The 12,542-nt window shown below is 36.5% G+C and overlaps 1 protein-coding gene across 5 annotated transcripts in view; it reads right to left on the bottom strand.

Annotated features, from left to right (window-relative positions):
* The window catches only part of eya (eya transcriptional coactivator and phosphatase 2), a 702,296-nt gene extending 691,761 nt beyond the window's left edge, over positions 1 to 10,535 (bottom strand). For 4 of the 5 annotated variants that reach the window (XM_081744300.1, XM_081744325.1, XM_081744316.1 and 1 more), the window contains exon 1: positions 10,432 to 10,535. The gene's annotated coding sequence lies outside the window, so the exon portion shown is untranslated. Of the gene's footprint in view, positions 1 to 10,087; positions 10,410 to 10,431 lie in introns of those variants that run through there. The other variant, XM_081744310.1, reaches the window with a different exon arrangement.
* Positions 10,536 to 12,542: the final 2,007 nt, after the last annotated feature.

Genomic DNA, 12,542 nt, shown 5'->3' with positions numbered 1-12,542 from the left:
GAAAAAATAAATAAATAAACACGTAGTTACACTTAGAAAACCGTTAATTTAAATAGTACTTACAGCGAAATGTTCAAAGACACTATACTATGGGCAAGACTCCATTTCGAGAAACTCCATTTCACAATGGGGGAGCAGACATAAACAGTTTTAATTATGTTTATTGAGACGCTGAACATACATGCAAAAATTTAGTATACGAGTGCAACTTGATTTACAAGATATGAGTATCTAACTTGCTTGCAAGAATTTTAGAAATTTAACTGAAAAAACATAGAAAAAAGAGGTGAAAATTTATAATTATTGCATAATTCTTGAGAAACGCTAAACATAAAGGCATGACATTTGGACAAACTACGATTCTGTCATTTACTTGAAAAAAAAAAAAAAAATCAAATGCTGAGAAATACTGTTCTAGCAGGATACAAAAGTGCCATTTGTGAAACGATTGAGGATAAAAATAACCAGGCGATATTTGTGATAATAATAATTCACTTAGTTTGGTTAGTGCCTGTAGTAAAGAGAATCCCTTAGTATGACATTTTTTGGAACACTTGAGGATTTTCTTTTTTTCTCTCGTTCAATACATCGCAGGGGAAAATCGAAACATTGCATTCCTATGGTTTTCAAGTTAGAATCAAAAATTGGGTAAATGCAAAGGTAGATGTTGTGAAGCCTATCGGCTAGTACATAGAAAGGTACCACAATAAATGATAGTGGAACTAAAATAACGCAGTACAACTATACACAAGCTTTTTGAATCAAAGATTCATTAGAATTTTGAAACAATTTTATGGTGTGTTTGTTTTCTTTTTTATGCAAATAAGATCACCCTTCTTCATGACTAAAGAGGAATAAAAGTGATGTTACATAACAAGAATAAAAGTGCAAATACCCTTAGCTTATATCTTTATGTAGAGGAAATATGTGATATTTAGAGCGTGGTGATTATACAGATAACTTTTTTTTTTTTTTTAAATTTCTAAAGTTCAAATGCAGACATCATGCAAGCATATACGGTAATATGCAGAATCAGAAATAAAGAGAAGTGTTGGTTACCTCTGCGGGCTTAGTTCCCAGAACCTTGTTTGCTAAGAAAGCGGGTATACTCGAAGACGAACAGTGGGCGTTTGTGGAGCATACTCGACGCCAAACAGCAGTCACAGAATTCGACTACTCAGAGACACTACGTAAACTTTCCAACTTTGACGCTTCGAAGATTTTATCAGATATCTAGAAAACGGGCACACAAATACGAAATTATAAGATTCTCGGCAACTGGATGCGTTTAAAAGTCCCAAGAACACACCGACGAGCCAGAATAGCCTCACTGACATCCCAAAACCATCATGGACTTCGTTGTCGTGGATCATCATCTCCGCATTTTGGCATGAAACCATGGGTAGCGTCAATCACAGACTGCTCAATTAGATCTACAACACCACATACAAGCAAATCTTCAGAAGGATGAAACTCACTGAGCTCCCGAAAAGTTGACCAATCAGGACGTTTCGAGTTAAAGCGTTGAAAATGGCTCGAATTAGTAACAGGTAGATCCTCAGATGAAATCTAAGTTTTACCTCCCACGGTTATGCCGGCTAGCGTCAAGGAGATGGTGATGAAGAGAAATGAATGAAATGTGGAATGAAGAAAGTGGGAGAAAACGGAAGAACCTCGAAAAAACTCACGCACACAGTGTCTGTCCATCACAAAGCCCACTTGGCGCGAGCTGTGATCGAACCAAGGACGCCATGCACCAGAGGTGAACGCTCTACCACTGAGTCATCTCGGCCCCGGCAGATCCTCTGTGATCTGGATGCACTCGCACTCTCCATGTCAAGGAAACATTACACAAGCAGAGGTCAATGCCCGAGTAGATACAGAATCCAGTATTAAAAAAAAAGTGAGTAAAATTACCGTCATTGAGGAGACCTGCATCTCACTCTCATTAAAAAATTCTGTTACCTGATAGCCACAGTCGTCAGTCCCAATAGAGCCCCATAAGTGACAGTAAGCATTCAGATCTTCCTATTATGAAACTTTTCGAGGAAACATGCAATGTTTTGTACATGGAATTGCCTGTAAAAGCTTGTCAGATTTTGACAGGCATTATACAGGCGCCTGTTTCGGCGAAAACACATGTAAAGAAAATATTATAGGCACATTGACTTCAGGTGATATGCATGTCGAAAAAATGTTAAACTTCTGTTGGAAATTTTGCACGGAAACACGCGTTGTACAGAGCCTGTACATTAAAATGAGAACATGCAATGTGCACGTAGTCACTCACATGCAAGTAAATGGAGGGAATGTGTGCATGTAAAATACCTTGAATGGATTGATGATAATATTCGCAATACAGTAAGAATGAAAAGTACAAGGAAGGTGCCTGTTTATCGACATGTAATATAAATGTGTGACATTCGTATTACATGTAAATACCATGTATTAGCGTACAGCATGGAAAACGCATGATATAGAATATGTTATTTTACATTTATCATTTTCGTGTACATGCGAAGTGAGTAACTCCCCTACGTGTAGTGTACAGGCGAACGGGTGAACAGGAACATGCAATGATCATGATTGCCAATAAATGGATTAAACAGATACGTGTGGTGCACAAGGTGGAATGGAGCTAAACATTCACGTTATAGGCATAGGAGACATGCAATATTCAGGCACAAGTCTCCAATTCGACATTCGCTATGCAAGACCCTGACACATGTATAATACATGGGATTACAACTGAATACATTACCTGTATTATCTCCGTGTACTTGCGAAGTGTGAACCCACCTATATGCAATGTACAGGCAATGTGCAGGCAAATGCAAAATGCAATGAACAAGGTTGATTGGAGTGAATCATTAATGTTACAGGTGTGAATCATTAATGCTACAGGTGTAGGCATTCAGGCACCAAGTCTCCAGTTCGTTATGCACATATGGAAGGTCCTGACACATGTATAATACTTAATGCGATATATTTTACATGTATATTCCGCTAACATGCCCACAAAGTCGCTATCACCTGTAGTTCACATGTATTTAACATGTCAATTACATCTTTATCAAATGAAAAGCAACTGTCGTCAGATCCTCATGAGGTAACGTATATGTCAACTACATGAAATATGCCGGTTACGTACGTGTCTTTCCACTCGCTACATCTTGTTTACACACATTTTTAACGTTGCAAGGTTGCAACCCTATCAACATGAAAACTACCTGTTTACGTGAAATGAACATGCAATGATCGTGAAAAAAAATCGATACCTGTCTCATGCGTTTAAAAATGTTCCATTTTCAGGCGCATGTATGCGCCTGTAAAAATATGCCTGTTTATGCATGTTTCACAGGCGCCTGTAAACCAACTGCATTTTTTGTCTATTTTGATACAAAATGACCGCCATTTTGAAATTTTACGTTGGTATGCCGCCAAAATATGTACAGGAAATTTAGTGTCTCGTGCTTGTACCCTGAAAATTTAAACTTAAAAGACTGAAAGTGGTACCCTGTAGTATATGTGGTACAGGCAGACGAACGAACAAATGTAGACCGAATCATTCCAGGAACCTCAGTGACGTTCGCCAAATGTGAACACCAAGGGTGGTCAAAAGTAGGTCCCCTGCAATATGAACACCAAGGGTGGCCCAAAAGTAGGTCCCCTGCAATATGAACACCAAGGGTGGCCCCTGCATTGATCAAGCATAACATTCTAGTTTTTATGGGTTTACTTTTTTCGGCTCTTCCTAGGTTAAGATGTAGGTAAAAACACATTAAGAATAAATAATAAAGAAACATGGATAACTATAAGAAATGATATAGAATACAATGAGCTGATCAGTACGCTACTGTACACCTACTTTTGAGCTACTCTGTATATTAATTTAAAACAAATATATAACTCATCTATATATATAAAAGAGAACGTACAAATCCTTTGTTAGCTCATCACGCTAATACGGCTGAACCAATTTCTTTCATTTTTGGGGGGTTATTAAGATTTGGACCCTAGATGGTTTTTATCATATCACTTTAATTTTCAATTACCAGTGTCTTGAGATAATTGACCATTCAAGTGTCCATAACGTAGAAATCCTTTGTTAGCTCATCATAGCTAAATATAACCGTATTTATATGCAACCCACATGACCGTGTCACTCGGCGGGTTAACATAAATGACAGGCGATATAATGTTAACATTTACTGCAATCTTCTATGGTTTTTATCATATCACTTGAAAGCGAAAAAGTAAAAATTATCTAAGTAACAAAGTTTATTGCGTTCCGGGGTGACCCCAGCGAAGCGGGGTGAACGCTGCTAGTGTTTTATAAAATAAATGTTTCAAAATGTCTTAAATGAAATTAAATATTTTCCAGTGTAAAATAAATAGTTTTATTGTTGAAGTTCACTTCCAGTACTTTGTGCGTTCAATTATGGGAATTTCCCGAGCACTTGTTGCAAGACGGTTCTTTCCAGAAAATTAATTTAAAATAATTAACAAATATATAATTCATATTTTATAAAGTAAATGTTTCAAAATGTCTTAAATGAAATTAAATATTTTCCAGCGTAAAATAAATAATTTTATTGTTTAAGTATTCAGTTCCGATGCTGTATGCGTTCAATTACGGAAATTTCCCGAGCACTACTTTCGCGTTTTTTTTTTTTTTTTTTTTTTGTTTTTTTTTTTTGTTTTTTTTTTTTTTAATTCCTCTAAATGCAAGCTTTCTTCACTGTAAATCGAAACTTCCACTAGTACTTAAGTTTTAAATCAGCACTTGAAACAGTAAGTGTTACGTGGTTTTCGGAACTCTGAGCATTACGCATCTTAAGTTTGACAAAAACTTTTACGCTATTGTTGCTGTTGATTCTACAGAATGCTTATTTGAAGAGTAGCAACAAATAACTGGAATAAACTGTTGTTGTTGGAAAACCAAATTTTACTGAAGAATACTTGTGTTACCATCAAAGGTAATAAAAAATAATACTAATAGTTTTACTAATGTACTACATATTTACTGGTAGTACCGGCATCCATAGCCTTAAACACATCAAACGTATGACGGATAACGTCCCTCGGCGTTGCCGAGTCGGCGAGCACACTATTCACGGAAAGTATTTTCTAAAATATAAAATTTCAAATAAGCTATAAGCATAATTCATACATTAATATGTTCTATAATTATCTCAAGGTAAGGTAAGGCTTTTTTACCCATTCAATGCATTCAGAACTTTATGAAGGTCTTATGTTGAAGGCTGTTGTAACCTTAACGGGAAAGCATCTAATTCGCCCAAAGAAAGTCCAAAATCTGATAAAAATCACTTTCAATGTGATCACCTTAATTGTATCAATAAAATACTAACAAAAAGCTCATAAACCCAGGTGGGTTTTAAAGTTTTTTTTTCAGGTGGGTCCAACCCGAAAAAATCTTTTTTTTTTTTTTGTTTTTTTTTTCGGGCTGGGCCTACTTGGGCAAACCTTGTTAAGTCTATGTTAATATATCGGAAATGAAAGCCACTGAGTACATCGATGGCTACGCCGCCAGCAGTGTGTTTATCACACTTTTATACCGTGTAACGAGTTAAAACAGATGAATGTGTAAGTCGAAAATGAGCTTCTTGCAAACAGACCACTGTCGATGAGTGGTCAGAGATCAGTTGATTCAATTTCTCAAAGTGACTACCGAAGCTGTTATGATCATACTGAAGAAGTGCCACTTTTGAAAAGGTTAAAGTTTGACAGCCGATTATCGTGTACATTATCCATCAGTTCGTCTTCCACTAAATCAGATTTCAATGAACTGATGGAGATTTTGGTTTCCTCTGAGAGAGGACAGGGTTGTTTAGACGGCGAACGTGCTGGTTTAACTTGATGCTTGCAATATGTGGTGAGTGATGATGAAATGGCGTGTTTTAGAGCACCGCAACCAACAACGCGCGAAAACTTTGGTTGTGCCACATGACGCAACGTCTGGAATTTTTAATTCAGTAAATGATTTTTGTGTGAAAATGTCTGGGTTGAAATAGACCTCCGAAAACTTGCAACTACAGATGTAAACGAAATGGGGGCTAGAATGATCTTCCTGAGGCGATTTTTGCATCAGTAGAGGAAATTGATTCCTTTGAGATGCTGGACAGTCTCTAGACCGCACAGAGTGATCACTCTTACAATTAACGCAAGACTTTCATGGCCACAATTTAGCACAAATAGCAACAGTTGTATTATACGGTGTGCTGGTGTGCTCAAAAATGCTGAGATTTCAAGCAGTAAACAGGGCTGGAAATGATATTTTGGGGGGAAGGGGTTTTGCCTTGTGTACTGTATCATGTATTTTTTTTATTATTCTTAAATTTAACATTACGCGATTATATACGGAGGTTAAAGCACTGTCATGAAGAAAAGAATGATAACGGTGGAATAACAGAAGTGGAAGGAAGCGGAACAACTCCTAGAAAAGCCACGTACACGGCGTTTGTCAACCACAAAGCCTATTTGGCGCGAGCTAGGATCGAACTAGGACCCCACGCGCCAGAAGCTTGCTGCTCAGTGCTAGAAATGCTGATATACGTGTGTCCTTGTCTTTAACTAAAATTCTATACACGGAATACGAAAATTCAACTTATGAGAATTTTTAAATTCAGCACTTTCTGATAAAATAATTGCAAATTAGTGTATTTTAGGAATGTCCTCGTTTTTCCCTTTAGGAGTGTAATTTTCCAAAACGTTTAGACACGTATTCTCTTATTTTTATTAAAGAGTTTATACGCCAAATTTCACATCTCCAACTTAGCGACTCCATACATTTGACACTCTCTGAATAAATAAAGGGAAATTTCAAATATTATTGAAATTGCAACATCTTCAACCGTTATAAGCGGAATTATTAGAAATGCTTAAATACATCGAATTCGAGATCTAAACTTAAGCGAATCCTCATATTCGGAAATTTCTGATAAAACAAAGGGAAACCTGAGTATCAAAAATGTCTGGTTTCCTTCTCTGCGGAGAATAATTTTCGAAAACGAGTTCTTCCTTATTTCAAATGAAGAATTTGTTTGCAATTTTTATTTCTCTAATCTCAGGGATTGGTGAGATACATTATTCTGCATACATAAGATGAACTCTCCTTGGGGTAAGTATTTTCAAAAACGCTCCCTTTCGTAACAAAAGGAGTATCTACTGAAATTTCACGTTTCCGACTATAGTAGTATGATCTAAGCAATGACGAGTCAGTTGCTTCTACTGTTTTATATAACAATATAGATTAGAAACAGAAAGAAAATCCGCGACAGTGATCGGTCAATAATGCAGAATATCTATGAACTTTACTAGGCATGCCTGCATCACGGAATTTTATTTCGTGGCTCGCTGCAGAGTGTAGGGGCCAGAGTAAGCGATACCAAGCGAAGTTAGGTAAATTTCACAGAATGTTAGGGCACCGAGAGAACTGAGACAAGCACTATACGTAAATCTTGGACACTTCAAAGAAAAATGCACATTTTTAAGTTCACAAACATTGTAATTCAAATTTGTATCTAATTTATACTCCGTAGTGGTGGCTCCAATCATCTTTATCTATACTTTTCAAAAATGAAAAACTTGCGAACAGACTGTAAGCTTTGGAAAATAAATAAGCAATATACGGGGTATAACTTAATTAATCTAACAAACGTCAGAAAGTGATTCCTGACCGCTGACACCGAGATAAGCAAAAAAGAATACAGCTTATTAACAGAGTCGGTGAGGACCGAAACCGTGGGATGTTCGAAGTGCTGATGCACGATACGTAATTGCTTGATTCACACACAGGTGGCGTTTGCGCTCAAGACGCTACAGTACAGGAATATGATCATTGTGTTGTGTGTTGAATAGGACAATTTGCAGTACTCACCTAAAACATGGTGCATTATTCAAACCACGAACAAGCAAATATGCATTTCATGTACGGTCGTATAGATGGCAATGAGATGAAGCAGTACGACTATTAGGAGCGTTTTCTTAACAGCATCAACAACCATACAGGATGTTTGCAACAATGAACATTTCCTTTCTATCCAGAAGTTTTAATTTAATGATAATATCACGTAGAATTAGTCTTCAATATAAAACATACCAAAAATCTCAGAAAAAATATTTCTTAATTACAGAGACACGAAGCTTCAAACGATGCAAAAATGCGCAGCTTACGTCATAGCAACAGAAACAAACACGTGACGTCATATATCGGTTTTAAGCGCACGAATAACAGACCGAAATTCAAACACAAATTTCAACTAGTTAGAATAAACGTATGAGCGACAGAAAGTGTTTTCTGTAATCAGCTAGCTCTGATGTATTTTCTAGCGCAATAATAAAAAAAAAAAGTGAAAATGTCCATTTATCAGCGTGAGTATGAAGCAGTGACAGTACTACCTGCCCAAGTGAATGCTAGTCAACCCCGTCGTATACGAACACCTACTACGGACGAACATGTGTTAGAAGCTGTAGACAATGAGGCAGGCACGAGTATGAGTGAACTTATCTTTAAAATGCATGTCAGTCACGTGAATGCGTAGCGTCCATTACATGAAATTCCCTTGTACCCGTACCACCTGCAAAGGGTAGAAGGACTGAATTTGCAACCACGTGAAGCGTTCAGCAAGTTGTTCGTTCAACAGATCACTACAATCATGCTGTTTCAGGCATTGATACTGTTCACTGACGAGGCCACGTTTGGGAGGGAAGGTATCGTCAGCATGCATAACAAACACATGTCGACAGATACACATCCCTATGGTATGGTTGTCACTCTTCATCATCAACAATTTGGACTCAATGTAAGATGTGGTATTGTCCATAATCAACTAATCGGAACATACATACTACCCCAAAGACTGAATGGAGCACAGTATTTGATCTTTCTGCAAGATAATCCACTCGGATTACTGGGATATGATCTCCCTAGCAATTCGCCGCATAATGAGGCTCCCGCATACTTCAGTGTGAATGTCTGCCTGTAGTTCGACAACTTCCCAAGACGATGGATCGGGTGTGGCGGTCTAGTGCATTAGCCTGCCTCGTCTCCGGATCAAAATCAACTGGATTTTTATCTGGAAGTACATTAAAACTGTGCTGTATACTACTTCTGTCAATGACTTGGAACAGCATATCCATAACGCTTGTGCAGCTGGTCGCTATGACCCAGATATCTTCGAACGGACTCGCTAATTCATGATCCGACGTTGTCATGCAAGCATTGCTGTCCTTGGCAAACACTTGGGCATATTTTTGGAACTAGGGGGCCAGAAGCTTTTCTTGCTTTATTTTCTGTATTTTTTGATGGTTTAGGTAGCTTAGGTTAGGTTAGGATATTTGGATTTGGGGACCAGAATTCTTTGCTTAAAATTCGTACTTTCTTCCTATATTTTCTGTTTTTTCGATGGTTTAGGCTAGATTAGGTTAGGTTAGTTTGGGTTGGGTTATGTTATGTTAGTAATTACATTTACGTAACATCAACTCATTTCTCATGTAAACATGGTAATTTTACTTGATTTTGGCCCTCCAGATCCAAAATTATCAACACTTGAAACATCTCCTGTGATGTGCGCGACGAACATAGTTTGTGTCTCTCTGCCCGTCGATGTCTATCGCTTCGAATTTACTGTTCCCACGCTTTCGGCTCTCGCTAACTCTGCTATATGTGCATAGGCCTTTTTTGCTACTTCGGTGTCAGGAATCATCTCCCGACACTTGTTATATTAAGTTACAGCCTATATATTAAGATGCATGCTTCTTGCAACTCTTCTGAACCTGACCTGTACCAAAAGCTGTAATCGCATGCCGACCAGCGCAAATCATTTTCCGAAAGACACACGTAAAAGATACTGAAAATTAGTGCAGTAATTTTAAATTTTGAACATTTCTGCAATTGATTTTATTGGACATAATCTAACTCTAGGCTACATTTTATTTTCTCTTATTGTTTGACTTTTATTTCTATCGCTTGCAGAACCTTCCTTTCTATAAATGTATCTCTAGATGCACATACTTTTAGATAAATTTTCCCTGTACATACTTCAAATTACAGTGTAAAACTTACCTTGCACCTTTAACTTTTCGAAAAATTTTCCTTCAAACAGGTTTCAAATATCTATAAGAAATACTGTCTCTGCAAAGTGTTTACCTGAATACATTTATGAATTATTTTAAAAGACACTGAAATAGGTACTGAAAAATGTTATTATACAACTCAACAAAATAAACATATGTTTATTATATAGGTCGCACTTTAAATGTAAACATTAATTATCACTCATCACCATCAAATTGATAATAAAACAACTGAACTTCATCCAGGCTATGAATTCAGCTTAGCATTTCTTTACATAAAGAACGACAGACTATAGACAGGTTAGTGATTATTTTAGGCATCTATGCACATACATTTTTCATTAACTTGGTAACTTATCACATAACCAACTTAAATACCGCCATTACGTAAACAATACGAATTTCGATCCTCGATTGTTCACACATCCACATTTCATATTCACATTTAAGCTTTAATTTATTCTTTATTTCTTCTTCTCTTTTTCGTGTTTAAAGAACGATTAGAAATGGGCCTTATTCCGAAAAAGCTTCCGCAAATATTGCGGAACACAAAGCGTGCAAAAATCAATTTGCCTATTATCACGAAATAAAATGCGAATTTTGCAGTACGTTGAAGCAAACCATTAGAGATTGAAACCTGTGATCATACCTTACATGTTTTTTTTTCTTTTAAGTTTAGATAGAAGTGAGAAGTTGAATGAAACATCTCGTGCAGGTTCAGTTTAAGAACACAGCTAGAGAATTGTTGAAAAATAACAATTTAACCAATTTTCTTCTTAACTCGAAAAATGACATAACAATACTCTACTACAATGGTTCTCAAACCTGTTATTACCGCGACCCACATTAAATAATAAAATGTATGTTGTGGCCCAGCTATTTTTATTCAAATACACATTGGCGTATTCTACGTAATTGTGATATATTTCAAAGCAATTACATTTTGTAAACGATATCTCTAATTCCAATTCCTTCAATTTATTTGGGGATGTTGCGAACACCCCGAGTGAACACGGCCTCGTCGGTAAGAGCATATCAGAAGGTGACGATCGAGTAACTGTAAAGTAAATTTCTTTCCCAATAACTGTATCATTTAAAATTGAACGCTTGCGCGAAGAGAGTAAAAGTTTTTCAATAGAAAGGCAACGCAGAGCTAACAGTACACCCGACGCAATACACTACTCCGTGACAAGGTAAGAACATGGTAACCAACAATGCTGAGTTATGCAGCACCAGATAGACAGCAATGTAAACCGCTTCTTTTAATCCTTTATGTATAGTCTCACGTGAAAAATCATCTTTCCGACTTTGAAAATGAATTGTGCACCAGAAAACCTCTAATTTCTTAAAATAGTAAAATTAACGTAGAATATCATCTTTTCATTGATGTTTGGGTATAATCGTGTACGAAACTCAGATGAATCACAAATTACGTATGTATATGAGTACAGTTTCTCAATGGACGTATGTATACACGTTCTTGTTGATATGTGGACAGGAATATATGTACCTTCACTGCAGTGGCGGCGGTTGGACATTAAAAGTGGGGGAGCAAGACATGATCTCAATATTTATATATCAATGTTAGTTTTCCTGGTTTCTTCTAACATTTTGTTTGACGAAAGGTTATATAACTATTAGGATACTCTCTTTTCCAGTTAAAATACCATATATCGTGTTTCATAATTTTTAAAAGTAAATTGGCAAAAACAACGCAAGTAGATACTAGTCCTTTTTACTCTTAAACAACGAAGGTGTAAGAAGAGATTTGATTCCTTGCTCAAGAACATTTTAAAATTTTGTCTGGAAAATTGTGTGATCAGATTAGGGGCATATTTAATAACATATTTGCAAAACAAATAAACGGAAAAAATAATATTAATCGAATAGTAATGAAAAATGAGGCTTGTTTTTCAAAAGTTACATTGAAACCGGGGATTAACGAACAACTTATATTTTTAATTCCAGACATGCTATTAAATGTATGTTATTACTCTTTGAAAGATAGTAAATACTAGAAGCATATGCTGCGACATTTAAAGAATTACTTTTGCAGATTTTTGTGCAATTAAGGAATAATTTGTGATTCACAAATTGTGAAGGACTTCTTTTTGGTACGAAATGTTATCTCAATTTGTACCAAAGCGGGTGAGTAATATAGTGAGCCCTTGTAAGAAGAATGAAAATACACTCGAATTATGGCGCTCCAATAGGTTAATTTTTGGGCCATTTTTCGTGGCAATTAAAACGGAATTCCTGTAGCTTTCTTAACTGAACCGGAAGACAACCAATATGTACTCACGGGACGGCAAATATTTTATGGCACAATTGTTATTCCATGAACCATTAATACATACAAAAACTTAATATTTCCAAATGAAACTATATACATTAATGGGTCATTTCAAAAAAGTGGGGGGGCAACTGCCCCCCTTTGCCCCCCC

Source organism: Thermobia domestica, chromosome 2 (genome assembly GCF_964235325.1).
Source record: "Thermobia domestica chromosome 2, izTheDome1.hap1.1, whole genome shotgun sequence".
NCBI lineage: Eukaryota > Metazoa > Arthropoda > Insecta > Zygentoma > Lepismatidae > Thermobia > Thermobia domestica.
Note: the sequence above shows the minus strand (reverse complement) of the source record. Positions and strands in the feature narration are given on the sequence as shown.